Source organism: Cynocephalus volans, chromosome 14, assembly GCF_027409185.1.
Source record: "Cynocephalus volans isolate mCynVol1 chromosome 14, mCynVol1.pri, whole genome shotgun sequence".
Taxonomy (NCBI): domain Eukaryota; kingdom Metazoa; phylum Chordata; class Mammalia; order Dermoptera; family Cynocephalidae; genus Cynocephalus; species Cynocephalus volans.
Window position 1 is genome coordinate 43,966,124 of NC_084473.1, and position 22,966 is coordinate 43,989,089.

General features: G+C 37.0%; 1 protein-coding gene across 2 annotated transcripts in view; it reads left to right on the top strand.

Annotated features, from left to right (window-relative positions):
* Positions 1–528: 528 nt before the first annotated feature.
* The window catches only part of SOCS5 (suppressor of cytokine signaling 5), a 67,569-nt gene continuing 45,131 nt past the window's right edge, over positions 529–22,966 (top strand). The window contains exon 1 of one of the 2 annotated variants that reach the window (XM_063078871.1): positions 529–685. The gene's annotated coding sequence lies outside the window, so the exon portion shown is untranslated. Of the gene's footprint in view, positions 686–850; positions 1,019–22,966 lie in introns of those variants that run through there. The other variant, XM_063078870.1, reaches the window with a different exon arrangement.

Here is a 22,966-nt window from a genome sequence, read left to right on the forward strand (position 1 = left end):
CTCCTCTTCTACCCTTTCAGCCATTTCTAGGGTGGGGGCCCTTCCATATATAAAGTGCAGGCAAAAGAGGGAGACAGAACATCTCTCCCTTCGTTTTGTGAGTCATTTTCGTGGTAGCTGGGAGTGGGGATAGGAATACTTGAATTAATGAGGCACCCGGTTTCCCGTGGATCTTGGAACTCAGTAACTGGGTGGCTCCATGCTGGAGGAGCTCAGCAGCCTCATTCACATTTTCCAACGCGGAACTCACAACCTCCATTCAGCGTCTTCCTGACGGAGTTAAAACCAAGGACAAAGTTTTCCCACCTCAGGTTGACCTTCCACCCCAAAGCCCACGCCTGGCCCTTCAACCACGTGACCTTCCTCAGCCCCCGTGACTCGCCGCCACCGCCCCCTCCCCTCGGGTCGCATCCCGTTTTACCCCGCCTTTCCAGAACACGTGACCGCTTCTCTCCCACCTGACTGGCTCCTCCCTTTCCCCCCTCGCCGAACCCAGCCGCCGTCAGAGCTGCCCGATTCCAAAATGGCAGCCGCGCACAGCGCGCAGGCGAACGGCCGGACCTTTCTGACTCCCGGGCCGCCCCCCTCTCGCTCCTTGCCTCCCTTTTTCGGCCTTCACCTACACGCCTCCGGATTGGCCGCTAGGAATCCCGCCCCTCCCAAGCCCCGCCTGCTATTGGTCACGGTAGGCTGCCCTTCAGAGAGGCGGGGCCCCGCCCCCCGCCCCCCGTCCTGGGAAGTATTTTCCATTCCGGTGGGGGTTGGGGGAGGGGGGAGGGGAAAAGGGTGAAGAGGGGGAGGCGGCCGGGGAAGGAGGTGGGGGCCTGGCGGGGGCATCCGGCGGCGCTGGGGTCCCCGGTCTCCGTCCGGAGGAAGCGAGGCTGTGCTAGCTGGGCAGTCGGCGGGGACGGGACGCGCCGTAGGGCGGCGGACTCGCCCTCAGGGTGACTGCGCCGTCCGGGCCTGACCTGCCTGGCCGCAGGTGCCCTGGATGTGGCCGCTCCGCGCGCCCCGACCGGTGAGTGCCCCGCGGTCGCGGCCGGCCAGCCGCCTGACTCCGGCCCCCGCGCCGCAGTTAGCGGCCGCCTCTCCGTGCCCCGGTGCCCGCGCCCGGCGCAGTCCGCCCCTGGCCGACACCTCAGCACTCCAAGCGGAGGCAGTGCCGGCTTTCGGGCCAGGTAGAGGACGGAGAGCCCGGGCCGAGAGCCCCGTGCAGACCGTGCCGCGCATAGTTGGAGCTTGCGCTTGGGAGACTCTCGATGCGTTTCTGTGGAATTGATTTTCTGGTTGGAGGAACGTGGGGGTACCTAAGGGGAATGGGGTCGTCTCGGGCTAGTAGGAGGGTGTTCGTGATCAGGGTCGTAGCGGGTCGGGGGGAGGCCACCAGAGACGGAGCAGTTAGGCAGGCTGCAGGGGATGGGGCACCGGTCAAGTCACTTGGGGCTCTAAGGCTCCGGTTTTGGGGTCCCTCAAGGTCGACGAGAAAAGGTCCAGTGGGGGATGAGGGAGGGAACCGGGGGGCATGTGGCTGGACCATCGCCGGGGTTTAACCGGAGGCGGGCGCAGGAAAGACCCCTCTTCAGCTACGTGGGCTCTTGATGCTTTGGTGCTGGGGTTTGGGCGTCTGAGTAGCTGAAGCGGAGTGACTTTGTGGAGAGGGAGTTGCATTTAAGGAAGGATGCTAAGAAACAGTGTAAGTGCATTTTGGTTTGATTCTGAACTTTGAAAGGCTTGGGGAATCAGAGTCATGAGGAGGCTTTGACATTTTCTTTTGACATTCCAGCCGAAAGATGGCTCGCTGCTGGACTTTGTCAGTTATCCTTTATTTACAAATGTATGTATGTATTTGATGGTATTTTATCAGTTATTAGTTTTGCTGAAAATTCTCTTAGCGACACCTTGAAATTCTTGTAGCAGCCTCTCCATCTATAGTGGTGGCTTACTTCTTACCGTTTAACTGTACTGTTATAATTTACTACCGACTTTTATTCTAGAAGATTAATAAGTAATTCACATGCTTTCTTTTCGTTGGCTTTAATTGTTTCTTTACAAGGTCATGCAAAAGTGAACTTCAAATTCTATAGAAGTTTTAAAGTATTTTAACTCTAAGAGTTGAACTGGGAAGGAGGTGTTGATAAGCTAGCCCCTCTAAAAAGCAATGCTGAAATCAGGTTGAGTTTTCTAACAGTTGTTATGTTAATGTCAGATGCTTAGCTTAATTTTAATAATCTTGTATTTACATAACACTCTTTTGACGATGGGTTGGGAACCTAGAAAATGCGCACCAGAATTAGGCAGTGGTGGTCCACAGAGTCCACCTATGTGGCTGAGAAAAGTAAGCAAAGAATTGCACAGCTAGATCTTTAATTTTTAAAATATTTTCTTAATCATATAAATGTTACTAATTCCTTACATTTATACTTTACAGTTTACAAAATGAAAGCTTGATTAGGGAGTACTTAAATATATTTTAGAGAAATTTGTAGATCACATATTTGCCCTTAATTCATCAATCAGAGAAAACATTTCTGCCAAAAGGTGTTAATATTTTCAGTTGGCACCTTCTTAGTTCTGGAATAACTAATGGATAATTATATATTTTTTATCCCTGTTGCCCTTGAATTTTACTTGTCCTTAGGGAGAATGTACTGGCATACAAAACAGGAGCCTAAAATATTGAAACCTAACACCTTTTAATATTATAATGGCTTCTACATTGTTCACTTTGAGAATCATCTATGGCAAACCAGTGGTGTGGAAGGCTTTCCACTCTCACCTTTGTTTGTATTGGACTGTTTACTCCTTTTGTAGAACTAAGGAAAAATAACGCTTGTTGGCTGTGAAGTAATGGTAATAAACAGAATGAGAATGGGAAGTTTGGAAAAAAGAGTTATGTGTATGAGTCACATTTTTTTAGAGCTGGAAGGGAAGACCATGGAGATGATTATTTTGTAGATCAGGAAACCAAGGCCCAAAGCAGTTGAAGAGACTAAATTGCTAGTTAGTAGTGAAGCCAAGGTTGGTGGGCAGGTCTCTGGACGTTTAGTCCATAGTTTTTTCTACTTTATCACATTCACATTGTTTATTTGTAAAGCATTTTAGTTCCAACTACAAATGGTTTTTGGATTATTCGTGATATTATCCTCTAAGGATGGAGAAGTTTGAATTGACCACTTTTATACATGAAATGATGTAAAACTGGATGCGCTTTTATTTAAAAGTTTAAAACAATATGCTGCATTGTTAGAGGAAGTCCTGTCACTGGAAAGAGACAAACTGTCATCAAGATTAAAATAGTAGATGAATGTCTCAGAATAGGCTAGCATTCTGTAATTTTTTGCTAAAAATTAATTGCACAAAAGATTTTCAGAATTCAAGAAGCATATATTTTCAAAGTAAATTATAGAAAAATTATTATTTTCAGTAAGTGTGGGGGTTTTGTTAGCTAAAATGGATTTTAGTTCCTTTAAAAAGAGCACTAGTAGAATTGCATGATAATTACGAAAACATGATTTCTATCACCGTTGTAATAAAGACAGAATTTGTATCTCAGCCACTTAACGTGATCTCCAGCAAGTGATTTAATCACTTTGCACCTAGGTTTACTCATCTGTAAAGTGAGAGTATTAAAAGTACCTACCTCCTAGCATAGAGGTGAGGATTAACTGCGCTTAGCACATAGTAAGGGCACAACAAATATTAGACATTATTCCCTATTGCTCGTCAGGTGTAAGTAGGCACTTGTATGCCCGTTTGTTTTCTTGCTGATAAAGCAGTCACTTTCAAACTAGGAAAAATTCCTGAATAAACATATGATCAAATAATTGTCTGCCTTACGGGTCACTTAATGCAAATGATGCTGTCATGTTTTGTTCTCTTCTGCTTACCTTGAATCTTTAATTAGGTCTGCAAATCAAGTTAGAGTTAATGTGTCCATTTTCTGAATGTCATTGGGAGACCCTTGTTGCAGTTTCATTATTCTAGAACCAAAATGTGAATAATTGATTCGCAGTTATTATAATAAAAATACAATAAGTTCTGGAGGCCTACTGGATAAGCTTACGTGAGGAAATTTATAAAGTCAATTATTGATTGCAGCTCTTGTTTGCTAATGGAACCATGAGAAAAATCATTGAACGTTGTTTTCTATTAAATAAATGTTTTGATGACTTCATTCATTAAACTGTTAGGCTAGTGTAACTCCAATTTTATAACATAGAATTATTTTTAATTTGTCATAACCCAGGTCCAACTAGGTGACATAACTGTGTGGTTTAGCGAATTTTTTGATCGTGATTTCTTCTGTGTATTCTATGGTTCTGCCATCTGAAGTTCTTTTTTAGCAGCTCCTCTGTTTTAGTCTTCTTAACATGTAACTTCTTATCATTTGTCACGCAAGAGCTTGCTTTTTTAATGACTTTTTAAACATTAATTTCAATTATTTTTAATGTATTACAAATAATATCTCTTAATCGTCCTTATTTTTAGAGTTTCATTGAAGTGATTTCATTTTACAGATGAGGGATTAAAATCAGGAACAAGTTATAGCTTAAAACCATCTTTATTATGCTAGTATTAGGATCTTGCTGTTATTTTAGATCTCAAGCAGGCATGCTGTTGCTGATACTTCAGATGATAAATTCATGAGTCAACTCTTTAGTCCAAAGTGATGCTAGCAGGACTAAGAGAGTTACGTGGAGCCATCAGAATTTTCCAGGGTCACATTTTTTTTTCACTAATAAAGAATTTTAATGACTGAAAAGTGGCAACTCCTAATGTTCTTTTGTTTAACAATTAGAATAAAGATTATGAAATTACTACACTTTATTGGACATTTATTGGATTCATGACATGCTTTTAGAAATTTTGTAGAATCTAGATATGCAGATTCTTATTTCAGGTCTGTTACATAATCTTATTATGTGAATAAATTTATTTAGTTAAATATGGTTTTAGAAACAAATATTATGTCATATTAAAATATAACCAACCATTGCTCATTTTTTCATTAGGTTGGAGTTTTCTTTATATATTTAAAAATAATTTTGACATTTTGCATTGCCTGTTATTCATATTTAAAATTTGTAAGTACATGGACTAAGCAGGTGTAGACATACAAATTGTTTCTTTAGTTTCAATGTAGTTGTTAGAGAAGAAAGAGAAAATATGAATTATTTGCTTTGTTCAACTTAATAAATTCCCCATCTGAGTTAGCCAACTAACCTACTTTTAAAGGGGGGATAAGGGCTTTTGAATCTGTTAGAAGTAATTTTGAAAGGGCATTAGGCTGTATTGTTGATTCATGTTAATGTGGGGTAAATTTGCACCAGTAGTTCAACTGGGAAAATTAGCTGCCTGCTTTTATTCTACATGTAGGTGAAATATTTTAAGGAATTATTTAGAGAGGCTATAATGACACTCTTATGAAATGCAGTATAGTGAAAATATATTTCTACAGGTTCTTATACTATGTTAATACCAAAATAAAATTTACCTTTACTTTGATGAGATATCAAACAGTAATATTTTATCAAAGCTAATAAGAGAAAGTGGTGATGAAGATAATTTTTAAAAAATTATGTTTGAAATGGGCTTATCTGCTCTGGCATTGTCTTCAAATTATGACTTCCTTATTTTATTTGAAAACTACCATAATAGGAATAATGTCCAGTCTTCCTATTCTGAGCAGGATTCTTGAGTTAGAGGTGGTAATCAAGTATTTATATACTGTATTTCAAGCAATTTAAAAGGGCAGATGCAATAGATACACAGAAAATGGAACAATGAGAAATGGAATGGTGGAATGGAGATGATATGGGAACTGAACTTTAGGCCTGCATATATGGTTGGTAGTTGGAGGAAGAGGAGTTAGAATAAGAATTAGCAGTTGGATAGAGAAAAATGTTGAAGAAAACCAGGATAGGACAGATTGGTGTGTCTTTGTGTCAGGATGTGATATTATGATGTATGTATTTTGGTTCCTGGCTCACAGCTCCTGTAAGCCTTGTTATTTTCTAAATAACTAGAGCAATAAGAATATTTGTCCTTGGTTCCTGAAGCTGCTCTGGAACAGCTTCAGAGCTATAAAGGTGAAAGTCATTTTCTTGTTACTTACAACAAGTCCTTTCAAACACACCTGAGCTTATGTTAATGAAGCAATATTTGGAAAGTCCCTAGATGGTGTGTTGATCACCAGGGGAGCCAGCCATGTGCTCAGAGGGTTGGAACTTTTAGGCCTCACCCCAAACCTCCAGGGAGGGGAGGGGGCTTAAGGTTAAATTGATCATCAGTGGCCAGTGGTTTAATTAATCATGCCTACCTAATGAAGCATCTATAAAAACCCAAAAGGGACAAGGTTTGAGGAGCTTGCAGATAGTTGAATAAGTGGGGGCTCCTGGGTGGATGAACGAGAACACCTCCACGTGCCTGCCCAACTTCCATGAGGACAGAAGTTCCTATGCTGGGGACCCTTCCAGACCTCACTCTATTATGTATCTCTTTATTTAGCTGTTTAGTTGTATCCTCTAAAATATCCTTTGCTGGGCTGGCCCGTGGCTCACGCGGGAGAGTGTGGTGCTGATAAAATATCCTTTGTAATAAACCAGTTAACTAAGTAAGTGTTTTCCTGAGTTCTTCAAGCCTCTCTAGCAAATTAATCAAACCAAAGGAGGGGGCTGTGGGAACAGTGATGTACAGCTGGTTTGGAAGTGGGGCTCAGTTTTGTCGGACTGAATTCTCAACCTGTGTGATTTGGCAGTACCTCCAGGTGGATAGTGTCAGAATTGGTTTGAATTAGAGGACACCCAGCTGGTGTTTGCTGCAGAATTGATTGCTTGTTTGCTGGTGGGGAGAAACCCCCCCCACATTTTGAGGTCACAGAAGTCTTCTGTGTTGATAAGAGTGAGATTATAGGAGGAACTGAGTTTTTTCCTATGTATTACTGACAGAAAAGTTGCTGAAATATATTCTAAAGCTAAAAGATAAACTCGCTAAATTTCAAATATAATATGATAGGAGAAGTCCAAGTACTTCCCTAAGGTTTAAAATATGCATGTAGCCAAAGTGGAGCCAGTTCATCCAATTATAAAATTTATTTAGTCTTTGACTTTGGCTGTTTACATGAGAAGGGCAGTCCAACCCCATTACCCTTCATGTGATTAGTGCTGGGACCACTTTTATTTAACATTTTAATAAAATATTTAAAAGACCAGACTGGCAGCAGAAGTTGCCAGATTTGCAGCTGTCTCCATGTGCTGTTCCAGGTAGGTAAAAGCCAAGCCAAGGAGGAGAAGCTACAGGAACATCCTTTGATGAGTTTTCATGTGGCACAGAATAAGATAATGCATTTAGGAGAAGATATTCCAAGTTATATTTATAGGACCTGAGTTGTGACCCAGGAAGGGGATCCAGTAGTTATGTAGATGACTTCCTTGAAGGCATTTATTGTCGTTGCTGCTGGGCCAGAAAGTCCAAGAATATGTTGAGGGTTGTTGGGCATGGTTCTGAAAACAAAAATGGTTTACATAAAAACGATTAGGAAAGGGGTTACCATCTTTTGACTGTTTATTATGTTCTAGGATAAGTGATTTACAGCTATTCTTTCATTTAATTCTCTTAATGATTCTGAAAGGTAGTTGGCATTATCCAATTTTGTAGAAAAGGAAATTTGATTCAGGAAGGTTGAGTGACTTTACCAAGTCAGCCAGTATGTGGTGGAATTGGGACTAAGGCTCTATTTAGTCTTTTGATTGTTAATCCTGAGCATTTCCCAGGATATTTGGAGGTATCTTTTAAAACGTGATAGTTTAATTTAGATTTATGAAGCAAAGTGCTCTTTTACTCCTTGCTGTGGTCTGCCTTGGTATCTAAATACTTTGAGAGCATTTACAAACATTCCTTAAATTCTTGATTTTTAAAGAAAGCTGGGGTGTTTTGATGTATGGTTTTAACCTTCAAGATTGGTAAGTCAACTCTGGCTACCCAAAAACATTTTCTCCCCTTGACTTTATAAAATACTTGATCATTAATCCTCATTAATAAAGGAAATGTTAATTAGCAAGGAAAATATTGTTTAGTAGAAGAGTCACTAGAGTAAAAATCCAGATATCTGGATTTTTCTAGTGCTATGAAATAATTATGTGAAAAACATTAGGGGAGTATTGAAATAGGCATAACTTTTCTCTGGGAATGGAGGAAAGCTTGAGCCTTCTTGAGACATGAGCAAGTGAAGAGGAGTTGTGGAGTTCTAGACAGAGAATAGCAATATATTAGATGAATCTTTGAACTTTTTTGAACTGCGCTTTCCTCAAAATTGAGATACAGGGCTAGCTGGTTGTTCAGTTGGTTAGTGCACTGCCTTGCAATGCCAAGGTCAAGTGTTTGGTTCCTCTTGCTGGCCAGCCGCCAAAAAAAAAAAGAAAAGAAAAAAAGAGGTATAATATAAGGAAGAGTACCGTGGGCAGCATTTGCTATATATAAACTTTTTTATACATGCACACTGATATATACTGTTTTTTTTTTTCCCCCGTCTTTTTCGTGACTGGCACTCAGCCAGTGAGTGCACTGGCCATTCCTATATAGGATCCGAACACGCGGCGGGAGCGTCGCCGCGCTCCCAGTGCTGCACTCTCCCCAGTGCGCCACGGGCTCAGCCCATGTTTTTTATATATTTGTATGAGGGTGCTTCAAAAAGTTCATGGAAAGATACATATTATCTTTTAATTCTATTTTTCCATGAGCTTTTTGAAGTACCCTCATATGTGTATATATATACACACACACAGACATACACCCACTCTGTATTTGCTGATTTTGGAATCTCAAAAAATGAGGTTCTCAGAACCAAGTGAGTAAGTATGTGTGAAAATTCTTTGTAAATTTTAAATGCTGTAGAAATGAGAATGATAGAGGAATACTGATGTTAAGAGTGAACAGAGAGAATGAAGTGAAAACTTGGGTGGCAGGAGGAGAAAAGAAGGTAGAAGAAGAAAAACAACAGAAATGGGGGAGGCATTTCATTGCATACAGGTATGCAACTCTGTACCCCACAAATATGTATAATCAATTATGTTTCAATTTTTAAAAAAGGAGTAGGGATGGGAGGTGTTAAAGATGAAAGAGAGGAAAAGGACAGATGTGAAGAAAATTGTTTTTGTTTTGTTTTTTGGCGGCTGGCCAGTACAGGGATCGAACCCTGGACCTTGGTGTCATCAGCACTACGCTCGAACCAACTGAGCTAACCAGCCAGCCCTTAGCTGTGAAGAAAATTGAATTATAGTTCTCTTTGTCCCTGTCAATCAAAAGGTAGGTAGTAAGTCTGTAACTGAAGAATTTTAACATTAATTTACTGTAAGGAAGAAGCACAGAAGGTAGTTGAAATGCTTTATTCACTTTTCCATTTAGTCTACAGTGACTATGTTAATAAGGCTATGAAAATAAGCTAATTGAAAGTTGGCTATATTGTCTGATTGTTTCTTCACTCATTATTTCTGTACAGGTTTGGCTTATGGCTTTAAGTAGTATAAGAGGGTTCATAAAAATAAAATAAGCTGGACTGAGTTACTATTTATTCTAGATTATTAAAAATGAAAGGACATAATGTGTTTAAAGAGAAGGGTGAAGTTTGATCTATCTTAATGAGTTCAAAATAAAATTAGGAAATCAAACCAAAACCAAGGTGGATTGGGAACAAGTTGTGAAGACTCTCATATGCCATACTAGGAATTTGAATTTTTATTTAGTTTTATAGGTGGGGAAGTGACACAAACAGTTTTATGTTTTAGGAAATTGATCATTGCAGTAATAAAGAGAATAGTGTGGAGGAAAAGGGAATAGTGTGGGGTTATGTCCCAATAAACCCACCGTAAGTTGAAAATATCATAATTCTGTTGGGTCTGCCGCCAGCCGACCCAAACAGCTCTAGCTCCCTTGGTGGGCGAGCGAATTGCCTGGATTCCTCTTTCCCTCCGGTCCCATTGAGAAGGAGACGGGAAGAGAGCCGTGAAGAGAGGTGAGCACAGCCGCCGGCCCCAACCAGCCCGTTAAAGGACACTCAGACGCAGCGGTGGGGGTTCTGTCGAGCAGTTCCGTTTATTATCACACAAGCACTTGCTTTTAAAGGCAAATGGGAAAGGGAGGTTTTTATATCCTCCGATCAGCTTAAAGGTTACGAGAGCATGCATCCTGTCTCAGTGCCTAGCTATTGCAATCACGCAGTGTTCACAAGTGCAGAAGCGCGTATTTGGCCAATAAGGGCTAAGGCAAGGTTCCCGCAGACACTCCCACCCTACTTCTTCCTGGCACCATCTTAGGCTGCCATGTTAATAGGCCCTTGTGGGCACATAATGGCGCCGCTTGTAATGTCACTTAAGGTGGCGTTAGTTTTTAAGGCCTGACATAATTCGAAAATGCATTTAATATACCTAACCTACCGAACATCATACCCTAGCCTACCTTAACTGTGTGCAGAACACTTACATTAGCCTACAGTTGGGCAAAATCATCTCACACAAAGCCTATTTTATAATAAAGTGTTGAATATTTCATGTAATTTATTGAAAATGTACCAAAAGCGAAAAACAGAATGGTTGTATGCATATTCAGTTTCTACTGAATATGTGTCATTTTCTCACCATCATAAAGTTGGAAAATCATAAGACCGACCAATACATATGGCAAAAGGAGTGAGTGAGGCAATTCTCTCTGGCCTTTGGTAGGTAGATCCCAGTCAAGGATGCCATTTAAGGCTCTTCCCTAATTCAGAAAAGAAATTATATGGTGGTCTGAATTAAGGTATTTGTAGTGGGGATGGAAATGAGAGCACTGATTTCAGAGATGTTTAGTAGTTTAACCAATATCTTTTTGTTTTGTTTGCTCATATTTGACGGCTGGCCAGTACGGGATCCGAACCCTTGACCGTGGTGCTCTAACCAGATATTTAGGAGTTTAAGTCCTCCAGATTTGGTTAGTGTTTGGAAGTGATAAAAGTTGAGGTTGAGTCTGGTTCCTGGCTTGGCAGTAGAATAATGAATATGTGTAAGATTGGGAGAGGGAGAATACTGAGTTTGTGTTTGGATAAGTAATTATGCTATTTAGGTAAGTAATGACATGACCAAGATATCAGTTGGAAATAGGGGTCTAGAGTAGGAGTGTGGTCAGGTTTATAGATATGATTTGGAAGGCAAATAGTTTATATTTGAAAGTCATGAAATTAGATGAGTGATGACCAGAATGTCTAAATGATAATGCATCGAGAACAAAAAGTAACTGTCCATACTGGCATTTAGTTCAGATGTGTAGACATTTTAAAATATTTACCTGTTGCCTACTGCCACTCCAAACTCTACCACCTAACCTTACAAAGGATACACAAAAATATTAGGTACCAGAGTGCCAGAAATATTTTGGTGTCCTTGAAACAGTGTACCAATTGGGGTTTTTCTTCCTGCCTTCCACATCCTGTCTCTCCATCCAGGCCAAAAGAGGGAATTCTTGGATAAATGCACTTTCTTATTCCTCACCTTGTTTGTTTTTGGAATCTGGTTGCTTCCTTGGGCTAGTGAGATAGTCTGAACTGATACTCAAGCCTGAAATCTTTTTCCACCTTCTTTAAACTCTAGTTCAGAGCATCCCTAAGCAACCAGCTCTTCACCTCTTTTCCTTCTACCCCTCCACCCTTTAGAGAGCTTAAGGCTCTGGCAACTCAAAGAAGGAAAAGTAAAAACAGTGTGAGGGAAAAGTAAAGAGTGCGAGAGAAAGAACCGTGAAGAAGACTGTAATCTTTCCTTTTGCCACCAGAGATTCTACTCCCTTAGCTAGGGGATGAAGTTGGTGAGTCATTAAGATGAGATGTCAAATTTTAGTAAAATAAATACAACTATTAGGACCAAGATATTCAAGTGCTGAGGGGAATTTGGAAAGGAGCTGAGTTAGATGATTTAGCATTTACTGGAAAATGTGAGTTTTGGTTCACTTTTAAAGGAGGTAGAAAGACAAGGCTGTGCAGCGAAAAGTAGGAATAACACTATTACGAGATGCCGAAAATAGTACAGTATCAAGAAAGAAGAACTTTTTTCTTCTTTCTATGGCAGAAAAAGCAAAGGAACTGGGGAACAGGATTCCATCATCTAAAATGCACAGTTTGCATTGACATTAATGAGAAATTAGGGTAGTTAGATGATTGAAGACTAAAATTTGGAATTGGAATTCCTTGAAGCACATATGTAGAAAATTGAATATGAACAGAAGAGTACTGAAACATAATGTAAATAGTAATTTAGCACTTAAATGACAACTGCTATATAATTTATGATGTAAATAACACCGATTACTCCATTTATTATATACTATCTATATCCCTTGTATCTTCTTTGTGTTTTCTTATTATGTGCTTCTATAATAGTGATTCTTAAACTTTCCTGGACATGGGAATTATGTGGGCTCTTGTTTAAAATACAGATTTCCAGCCCCTCCTCTCCACCCCTAAATCTGGTTCAGTAAGTTAGTAATAGGGCTCAGGTGGTTCTAGAGGGTGGACAGAGAGTAAGAAGGTAGAATTTCGTTTTCTGATGGTGGTTTTCCTTTTTTTTTTTTTTTTTTTAAGTGGAGATATAATTTACATTCAGTGAAATACACAAGTATTAAGTATACAGATTCATAATTTTTGGCAATTAATATATCTTTGTAATTCGTGATTTCCAGCACCTCAGATAGATCCCTTGTGCCCCTTCCATTCAATCCTTGCTGTCTCTCCCTGTCCATGCCTGCAACCACTGTTTTGATTTCTTTCATTGTAAAATTAATTTTGTTCTAGAATTTCATAGGCATGGAATCATGCAGTATGTACTCTTTTGTGTCTGGTTTCTTTTGATCAATGTAATGTTTTTGAGTTTCATCCGTGTTACATGGAATAGTAGTTTATTCCTTTTGGTTGCAGATTAGTATTCCATTGTATGGATATATTATTGTGGAAAGGGTTGTCACAGTTTTCAACTTTTATGAACAAAGCTTCTATGAACATTCTTGTACAAGTCTTTTTGTGACAAATGTTTTCTTTTCTCTTGAGTAAATACCTAGAAGTGGAATTGCTGGGTTATAGGATACGTGTATGTTTAATATCATGAGAAACTTCCAGAGCAATTTATGAGATGGTTTTACCATTTTACACTCCTACCAGCAATCTATGAGAATTCTGTTTCCTCCATATCTTCTGCAATGGTTGTATTAGTCATCCTACTGGAGTATCTCATTGTGGTTTGAATTTGCATTTTCCTGGTGACTATTGATATTGAGTACTTGGTCCTGTGTATTATAGGTTATTTGTATATCTTCCTTTGTGAAATGTTGTGTTAGTCAGTTGCCAATTATAATGAGTGTCTGTCATTTTACTGTTTTAGGATTTATATATATACTGAACACAAGTTCCTTGTCAGATATATGTATTACAGATTTTTCTTACTCTCTGTGGCTTGCCCGTTCGTTGTCTTGATGGTATCTTTCAATGAGAAAAAGGTTTGAATTTGATGAAGTCTATTTTATCAATGTTTTCTTTTGTTAGTGTTTTCTGGGTCTTTTCTAAGAATCTTTGCCATCCGACATTTGTAAAGACATTCTGCTATGTTTTCTTCCACATGCTTTATATTGGTAGCTTTTATTTTTAGGTTGTTAAAAAGACTTTCCCTGTGAATTGCTTTCGTGCCTTGGTCAAAGATCAGTTGACAATAAGTGAGGGTCTGTTTCTAGGCCTTATTCTGTTCATCTGTGCTATGGATTGAATTATGTACCCCCAAAGTTTAATATATTAGAAATTTAATCCCCACTGTGACAGTGTTAAGAGGGTGGTAAATTCTATTATGGTAATTGAAAGGAGGGGCCTTGAAGGGGTGATTAGATTGTGAGGAACATGCCTTAGTGAATGGATTAATCCATTGATGGTTTACACGTAGCCATGGGCATGGTTCTGATGGCTTGAAAAGGAGAATGCCTGAGAAGTTCTCTTTCTCTTGCTCAGGCCGTATTTGCCATCTGACACGCTGCATTGCTGTAGAGCAACCACCACCAAGGCCCTCACCAGATGTGTTCCCTGGGCTTTGAACATCCCAGCCTGTGAAAATGTAGGCAATAAATATTGTTTCTTTATAAATTTAGGTTTAGTCTCAGGTTTTTTTTTTTTTTATAGCAACACAAAAACGGACTGAAATAATCTGTCAATGTATGCCAACATCACAGTGTCTTGATTATCATTGCTTTATTAAGTCTTGAAATAATGTAATATAAGTCCTCCAATTTGTTTCTCTTTCAACATTGTTTAGACTTTTCTAGGTACTGTGCATTTCCATATAAATTTGAGAATCAGCTTATCAACATCTACAAAAAAGCCTGCTGGAATTTTAATTAGGGTTACATTGAATGTATGAGTTGGAGAGAATTGACATTTTAACGATGGAATTTTTCAGTCTATCAACATAGTATATTTCTATTTATTTAGAATTTTCATTTCTTGAGCTGTATTTTGTATTTTTCAGTGTAAAGGTTTTGTACATAATTTATTAAATTTTACCCTTAAGTATTTTTATGCTAATGTACATGGTATTTTAAAATTTTTATTTTTCAATGGTGTGTTGCTCATATATGAAAATATAATTAATTTTTGGATATTATTCTTATATTCTGCAGCCTTGCTTAATTCATTTACTTAGCTCTAGGTTTGTTTCGTTTTTGGTAGTTTTTCTACTAGAGGATTTTCATGTACATGATCATGTGGTCTATGGAGAAAGATTATTTAACTTCTTTTTTTAAGAATTGGAATGCCTCTTTTTTTTCTTGCTTGTTGCACTAACCAATGCTGTTCAGGAGAATATTGATCCTGATTTTAGCAAAGAAAGAACTCAGCTTTATATCATTGAATATAATGTTAGCTATAGATTTTTTTATAGATGTCCTTTATCAGATTGAAGAAGTTCCCATCTATTTCTAGTTTGCTGAGAGTTTGTTTCAAAATGGTTATTTAACTTTTTCAAAAAACTTGTTTCTGCATCTTTTGAGATGGTTATACAGTATTTTTCCTTTATTCTATTGATGGTGAATTACATTGATTGATATTTGATTGTTAAACCAACTTTGCACTTTTCATGATAAAACCCACTGGGCTGAGATGTAGTATCCTTTTTTGTTTTTTAAATGAGGGATATTGGTCTATAGTTTTTTATAATGCCTTTATCTTGTTTTGTTATCAGAGTTATACTGGCTTTATAAAATGAATTAGGAAGTATTCCTTCCTTTCTTTTATGGAAGGTTTAGGGTAAAACTGATGTTCTTATTTAAATGTTTGATAGAATTCATCAGTGAAGCAATCTGGGCCTGGGGTTTTCTTAGTGGAAAGGCTCTTAATTAAGGATTCAATTGAAAAAAGAATAGATATAAGACTATTCAGATTTTCTATTTCTTTCAATGTCTGTTTTGGTAATTTTTGTCTTTTGGGTAATTTGTGCATTTCCTCTAACTTGTTGAATTTCTCAGCATAAAAATAAATTATAAATTTTATGAAACAGTGCTGGGGTACTTCAAAAAGTTCATGGAAAGATTCATATTGTCTTTCAATTCATTTTCCTACAAACTTTTGAAGTACCCTCGTATTTCCTTTTAATGTTGTAGAATTGATTCCTTCTTTCATTCCTGATGTTGGATGCATTTTCTCATTTTTCCCTCTTCTTTAGTCTAACAAGGGGTGTAATTAATTTTATTGGTTCTTTCAAAGAACTAACTTTTGGTTTTGTTGATTTTTATTCTATGGTTTGTCCATTTTCTATTTTGTGATTTGAGCTCTTTCACTAATTCCTCCTTCCTTTGGGTTTAATTTGCTCTTTTTTTTTTTTAAGTTGAGAGCTTAGATCATTGATTTTAAAGCATCTTTTAAAAAAATAAGTATTAACATTTAAAGCTATAAATTTCTCTGTAAGCATTCGAGCTGTATCCAACAGATACTGATATGTTGTGTTTTTATAATCATTCCATTCAAAATATTTTATAATTTCTCTTGTAATTTCTTTGATCTGCAGGTTGTTTCGAAGAATGTTCTGAAATAATATCCAAATGCAGGTAGCCCTCTGTAGCTGCAGATTACAACAACCTCGGATGAAAAATATTTAGAAAAAAGATTAACAATACAATAAAAAAATACAGTATAACAGCTGTTTATATAGCATTTACATTGTATTAGGTATTGTAAGTAATCTAGAAATGATCTACAGTATATAGGAGGTTGTGAGTAGGTTATATGCAAATACTATGCCATTTCATATAAAGGATTTGAGCGTCCATGGATTTTTGGTATCCTTGGAGGTCCTAGAACTAATCCCTTGAGGATACCAAGAGACAACTGTATTTGGGATTTTCCAATATCCTTTTGTTACTGTGTTTTTATTTAATGCCATTGTGGTCAGAAAACATACATACTCTTAATAACTTTAATCCATATAAACTTCTTGATTGTTTTATGGTGCAGCATATCGTGTATCTTTGTTAATATTCAATGTGTACTTGAAGAGACTGTATATTTTTCTGTTGGGTGGAGTGTTCTATAAATGCCAGTTAGGTTAGGTTGGCCTTCTTGTATCTCACAGCTTTACTGATTTTCTGTCTACTGGATCTATCAAGTATCGAGCGAGGAGGGATGAAGTTTCCAGCTATAATTTTCAATTAGTTTGCTTCTCCTTCCAGTTCTGTCAGATTTTGTTTCATATTTCAACCATGGTTAACAGCACTGTTAAGTGCATGCACATTTAGGATTATTAAGCCTTGTTAATGAATTGACCCCCTCTGTCATTGTGAAATGTCCCCTTTATCCCTGGTAATTTCCCTTGTTCTAAAGTCTCTGGGTCTGATACAAAAATTTCTTTTGATTAAGTATTTGCATTATATACCTTTTTCCATCCTTCTACTTTTAGCCTATTTGTATTGTTATATTTTAAGTGGTTTTCTTGTAGAGAACACGTAGTTGGGTCTTGCTTTGTTATCCAGTCTGACAGTAAAAATAAGCGTGTTTAGATTGGGTGGGCAAACTATGGCTGTTTATGCACGTAAAATTTCACTGGAACACAGTCATGCCCGTTCTAACCAGTGCTTTAGGCCATTTATGCTTAATGTAATTGTTGACATAATTGGAGTAAAATGTACCATCTTATTATTTGTTCTCTATTTGTTCCATCTGTTTGGATGGATTATTTTTTATTATCCTATTTTATCTTTTCTATTTGTTTATAACATGTATTTCTCTCTCTTTTTTTAATGATGGCCCCAATTATTAATTAATTAGTTAATTAATAATGGTCTGACTTCAAATAATATTATACTACTTAATATATAATACAAGAATTATAGTTATAGTAGTATATTCCCAATTCCTTCTCCCCATCTTTTGTGCTTTTGTTGTTATCCATTTTGATTTTATGTGTTCTTTTTGCTTTGTTAGGCTCTTACCTTTTAGAGCAATTAAAAATTAGAAAAATGTCTTTAAAATTTACCTTCATTTTAACCATTTCTTTAGATATTCATTTTTTATATAGATCCAAGTTTGTATTGGATATCTATTTCTTCTGCTTGAAAAACTTCCTTTTACATTTCTTGTAGTACAACATTCTCTCTTATCTTGCCTTCAATTTTGAAAGTTATTGTTGTGGATATATAATTCTAGGTTTTCAGGTCTCCCCACCCCTCGTCAGCTCCTTAAAGTCATTGTTCCACTGTCCTCTTGTTTGCATAGCTTCTGATAAGTTGGTGGTAATTCTTATATTTGATTCCCTGTATGTAATGTTTATTCTCTTTGGCTGCTTTTAAGATTTTCTCTGCATTACTGGTTGTCAGCAACTTTATTATGGTGCTCCTTGGTGCATGTATTGTTTTCATTAAACTTGTAAAGTTTTTAGCTGTCTATCTTCAAATTTTTTTATTTTCCAAATATCTGTTTTCTCCTCAGACATCAATCCCACATAAGTTTAACCGCTTAATATGAACTCACAGGTTACTTAGGCTCTGTCCATTTTTCTTCCAGCCTCTTTGTCTTTCCTTCAGTTTGGAAAGTTTCTGTTCTGTCTTCAAGTTCACTGATTTTTTATTTTAAACTTCTTCTTTGTCTAGTTTGCTCTTATGCCTGTCCAGTTAATTTTTTTATATCAGATATTCTTTTTTTTGGTTCTGTAATTTCCATGTGATTCCTTTTCTATATGTATAGTTTCTACATCTGTTGAGATTTTTCTTTTTTCTTTATTATATTCATGTTTTTCTTTAAGTCTTTGAACTCTTTCTTAATAGCTGTCCTCAAATTCCCTTTATTACTGCCATTTTTGAGTACTGATTATAGATAATCATTTTTCTCTTTTTCTTATGTCTGGTAATTTTTTATGTATTTTATGATGTTGAGTGTCTTGATTTGGGGGGTGGTAGTCTTTTTTGAGTGTTGAGTTTTGTTTATTCATGGATCAACATGATCTTTCAAATTTTGTTTTCAGGGTTTTTTGGTTTGGGCGTTTCTATTTGTTTGGGGGCAGTTCTAGAATAGCTTTTAATTTAGGGCTGGCTTGTGCCCACTACTGAGGCTTACCCTCTCTTGTGTCTCCTTTGATTGCTCCATTTATTTGTCAAGGTTTATTCACCCCAGCCTGATGGAAACTGAATGGTTCTGGCTCTTTGTGAACTCTGTGAGTTGTTTGGCTGAGAGCATCCCAGTATTTGCTATTTTCTTGGACCTTTTTCTTTGTCTATCCTCATGGAGTTACATATCACACACATGCAGATTAGTGAGTTAGCCAGAAACTCAAGAAGATGCTTTTGCAGATTTTTGGAGCACTTTCTCTGTGTAGCTTCTTCCTTTATGGTACTATGCCCTGCAAATTCTATCTGGCTCAGGCTCCACAAACTCTGAGCTATCTCAACACAGTGAGACTGCTGACTCTACGAGTATTTGGTTCTCTCTTCCTGTGTTTGTGGTTCCAGACAGAAGGCTGGAATAATCATAGAACTCACCTCATCTGTTTCCCTTTTTTCGGGAATCATGTTTCCATACTGCCTGTTATTTAATGTCTGAAAACCATTGTTTGATATTTTGTCCAGTTTTCTACTTGTTTGTAGTGTGAGGGTAATTCTGGACCTATTACTGCTTCATGACTAGAAGTCAAAGTCTTTTGCCTTCATTTTTGAAGTATATTTATGCTGAGTATAGAATTTTAAGTTAGCAGTTGTTGTTTTTCTTTTAGCACCTTAAAGTCATCATTTCATTATCTCGTAGTTTATAGTTTCTGATGAGAAATCGGTGGTAATTCTTATCATTGTTCACTTTATGTAATATGTCTTTCCCCCCCTGTGGCTGCTTTAAAAACTTCTCTTTTTATATTTGATTTTCAGCAATTTTATTAATTCTAGTACTAGCTTACCCTTAATACAGAGGCATGCCTTTTCTGGGGTCTCTACTGACTACGTGAGGTGTTTGGTGTGGCTTCTGCATCCTAGCTGCTCCACTCTAGCTCCACTCTAGGAATTTGAGTGCCTCCTAGACCTTTGCAAGCTCAGCTAGTCCTTCAGCACACACTCTGTAGTTGTTCTTTCCCTAGATATTATTCTTTGACTAATCTTGTGGAGTATTGCTTTGTGTACGTGCAATTTAGTCTCCCAGCAAAGAATCAGGAGGTCTCTGTACAGATATCTGAAACCTTTTCTCTTCAGTCCTCTCTTCTAGTACTCAACCCCTCAAATTCCAGCAACCTCAATAGCTCAAACTTTGAGCTTTATTTCTTCAACTTGGTGAGATTTCTGTGCTTTTGGGGGGTTTCCCCTCCCTATAGCAGAAAGGGCATTTGTGAGTCTTTGTTTCACTGCTTTCAAGATTCACATATAATTGTTTACAGCAGGAGGTCTAGCTCAGTAACTAGTTACTCCATCATAACTGGGAGTGGAAGTGTAGAGGTGTTTTTGTTCTTTTAAAAAACTCTTTATAATTTTTGGTATATCATACTTTATTTAGAGTATGGCATTAGTTTTTAAAAAACAATGCCAGTTTATATTTTAATTATTAAGCAATACAGATAGGTACAGAGAATTAAAAAAAAAAAAAAAACAGAAAAATAGTATCTCAAAATCTAGAATTTATCATAGTTATCTGATATCATTTCATGCATCTTTTTTTTTTTTTTTAAAGATGACCGGTAAGGGGATCTTAACCCTTGACGTGGTGTTGTCAGCACCATGCTCTCCCAAGTGAGCTAACCGGCCATCCCTATATAGGGATCCAAACCTGTGGCCTTGGTGTTATGAGCAACACACTCTCCCAAGTGAGCCATGGGCCGGCCCTCATTTCATGCATCTTTTATTGCAAATATACAAATACAAAGATAATTTTATTTTTAAGTGGATATATGCAATTCATGCTATTTTAATTAAAAGCATTTAAATTTAATTAACAAGTAAATTTGTTAGACAAAAGCAACATGGGAAAAATTGTTCAGCCACATATAAATATTTGTTCACTATAAGAGATACTACTTTCTAAAAAGTTTTTCTCTAAGCTTGGATTACAGAAAAAGTATAAGAGGTTAGAGGCATATGTCATTAACTGCATGCTCCAGTAGGTCTCTCACAAAAAAGAATCAAGTGTTGGCAATACCTGCTGCTGGTAAGAACATAAACATACACTGGTACAACTTTCTAAATGGCTGTTTGGCAATATTCAGAATCCTTAAAATGTACATATCCTTTGCCTCCAAATTTCCTTTTTAGGATTATGGAAATAAGAGATTTTTGTGTGCATGTTACTTATTCATTACAGTATTTATAATATTAAAAGAAAAATTGGAAGCCTCTTAAATGATTAAATTATGCTAAGCTGTGTAACCAAATACCGTAAAACCATTACAAATCATGTTTTATAAATTTTTATTTGGTGTGCTGATTATAATAAAAATAATTAGCAGGAAATAAAAAATTATGAGCTTTAGGATGTTTAAGGGTGTAAGAAAATGTTCACATTATAGTGAATAAAAAAATAGGATGATACGTAAGCATTTATTAAAAAGATAGTATATAAAATAAAATATACTGAGTAGATTATGTATGATTTTTCAATTATCTCACATTTTTATTACTTTTTACATTTTTTACATTTTACGTTTTTACATTTTCTATATAATAAGCAAGTTCATAACCATCCAGAGAACATACTTTAATTTTTTAAATTCTGATGAAATTAACTACTAGAAGGATGAGAGGAGGATTTAAGTGAGTTTTTGTTTTTCTTATCTTGATTATGCCTTTTTCTCATTTTTGCTGATACTTTAGCTTGAGCTTTACTGAGCTTTATTTTTATAGATTTAATAAAAGAGACATTTATTCTCATACTATATGTGTAATATATATTCTAAACTTTTTTGAAACTAATGTAGTTTCCCTTGTTTCATAGTTTAAAATTGTTTCTGTAATGCACTTCTTTATGTACTTGGAGAGATTTAATAGTGCTCTTTCTTTCTTTTTTTCTTTTTTTCAGAGCTGTTTTTAAAGAAGTTTTGGTCTTGCTTTCTCAGCCCCTGTTATTGTCCACCTCCTTGCAGGTGTGGATGTCCTTATGTTAAAGAAAGAATGGAAGTCACAGTCTTTAGTTTTCTTAATAAAATAATTATATTTGGTGTCTGTGTCCCTAGCATCTTAAGCATATGGACCAGGTGCTCTTCAGGAACTCACTACAGTGACTCAGCTTCACATATTTTGCTATATATAGAACATATTAGAAATCTAGAGCAGAAAGTTAATATTCAAGAGACAAAGTAATGTTGCTATTAATGAACAAAGAAATAAACTCCTCTAGGGAGGTGCTATTCATGCCAGACGTCAAAGAATGACCTTAACTTAAATAATCTAGAGTCTCTCAGCAGTTGCAGATCCAGAAACTCAGTTCATCAGGGGAACTGATTTCATTCTAAGCAAACTTACAGAAGACTAATATAGAAAACAAAGCTAATTTTTAAGTTTACTTTAAGAAGCAATATCAAGCCGCAATAATCTCATGACCCTCATCTTCATTGTAGAGCTATATCTGCCAAAAGGTTGTGAGTGATTGTGTCTGTCTACTGATCAGAGCATGTTGTCCTGAAGACTTGAGATAGTGGTTTATTCTTTATTACCTTATTTTTAGGCTTTGTGGAGAGTTCTGTAGCTGTGGGCAACTTATTTAACCTCCTGAGCCTCAATTTTCTCATCATTAAAATAGTGATGATAACTAGCTACCTCATAGGATTGTTGCGAGAACTAAATAAGGTAATCCATGTAAAGTGACTATCCAATGCCTAGCACATCATTGCCATTCAGTTAATTGTTAAGATTCTTTGTTTTCTTCTATTTCTGGATTTGAGGACTGGAAGTTAACAAAGGTGTACTTGATCTTTTCTTGCTCCCTGCAGACATTGCTGGGAACTCTACTGCTCTTGATATTGTAGGTAACTGAACATTACTTGATTTACAAGAATATTGTTGTTCCGAGTAGAACAACAAATGTAGTGAAGAACTGTGGTGGATTTTTGCATAGATTATATTTTACTGTGAGATCTAACCATTTTAATATTTTGAGACTAAGGTAAAAATCTTTCTTTCAAGGAATTCAGTAATGTTTGCTTTTCCAATTTGGCATTTCTATAACAGCTTGATATTTCTTGAAAAACAAGGAAGTAAAACAAATTTAATAAGCTTGTTTTTACTTATAGCTGACAAATTTTTAAGGTTTGTGTTCCATGCTTAGTATTTCTGCTTCATTATATTTGTAGATTGTGATGTTGTAAAGGATCTGGTCCAATTCCCTGTTTTTCTCAGATGGGCTTACTGAGACCCAGAGAACCACAGTGAAACTAAGCCAGACAGCTGATGCAGCATAGGGGGTCCTTGGGACTGTGAGGTGCCAGTGCAGCTGGGCCCAGGACAGTGAGGCCCTTGATAT